The sequence below is a fragment of the Cebus imitator genome, unplaced genomic scaffold (genome assembly GCF_001604975.1).
Source record: "Cebus imitator isolate Cc_AM_T3 unplaced genomic scaffold, Cebus_imitator-1.0 Scaffold280, whole genome shotgun sequence".
In the NCBI taxonomy this organism is placed as follows: domain Eukaryota; kingdom Metazoa; phylum Chordata; class Mammalia; order Primates; family Cebidae; genus Cebus; species Cebus imitator.
In genome coordinates this window covers 2489368-2490436 of record NW_016107595.1, presented here as the reverse complement: position 1 = coordinate 2490436, position 1069 = coordinate 2489368, and positions in this window count along the sequence as shown.

The window sequence follows — 1069 nt, the reverse complement described above, 5'->3', positions numbered from 1 at the left end:
AAAAAAAAAAAAAAAGGCACAGTGGCTCCCACCTGTAATCCCAGCACTTGGGGAGGCTGAGGCAGGCAGATCACTTGAGGTCAGGAGTTGATCAACCTGCCCAACATAGTGAAACCCCATCTCTACTAAAATATAAAAATTAGTCTGGGCACGGTGGCTCATGCCTGTAATCTCAGCACTCCTGAACAACAAGAGTAAAACTCCATCTCAAAAAACAAAAACAAAAATTAGCTGGGCGTGGTGTCAGGCGCCTGTAATCCTGGCTATGCAGGGGGCTGAGGCGTGAGAATCGCTTGAACCTGGGAGGCACATGTTGCAGTGACCCGAGATCATGGGATTGTACTGCAGCCTGGGCGACACAGCAAGACTCCATCTTGAAAAAAAAAAAGAAAACAGATAGATGGGATCCAGGGGAGAGGATGTGAATGTCTGAATTCCACCTGTGAGGAGGCACAGCTGGGGCCCTGAAAGACCTCTCCCAGGGCATGTGTGTACTGATAACTTCCACAATGGCAAGAGTCTGCCCGTGCATGGAGCTGACTGCCCTAGGTCTGGGCAGTGGCACAACCAGTGCAAAGGCCCTGGGGCCAGATCTAGCCGGGTGCATTCCAGATGGATGAGGCTGGGTAGCCCACAGAGCCACACCCTGCTAGGCTTCAGGGCCATTGGAAAGGGCCATGGTTGATGCTGGGACCTTCCCTGATCCCATCTGGCTCTAGACTCTGGGAGCTTCTCCTGTAATGCTGCTCACCAGTGCAGCCAGGATGGGCAGAGCCAGCACAGGGGCCTCTTGTCAGCCCAGCACCCACACCCCTTCTTCCTACTCTTCCATCTTGACCCCAAGAATGAGGGCATCCCTGAAAATAGACCACCATGGTCATCTCCCCTGCATCTATCTCCTTACAGCCCAGGAGGGGAGGCTGCCTGCCACAGCCACCCAGCAGAAGTTGGTGGTCTGACCTGGGACCTCCATCTATGCCCCCACCTCACCCCCTCACCCGCCTCTTCAAGGCCATTGTTCTCTGGACCACCTGGATGCCTCTCTGTTTTTTTTTTTCCTTTTTTTTTT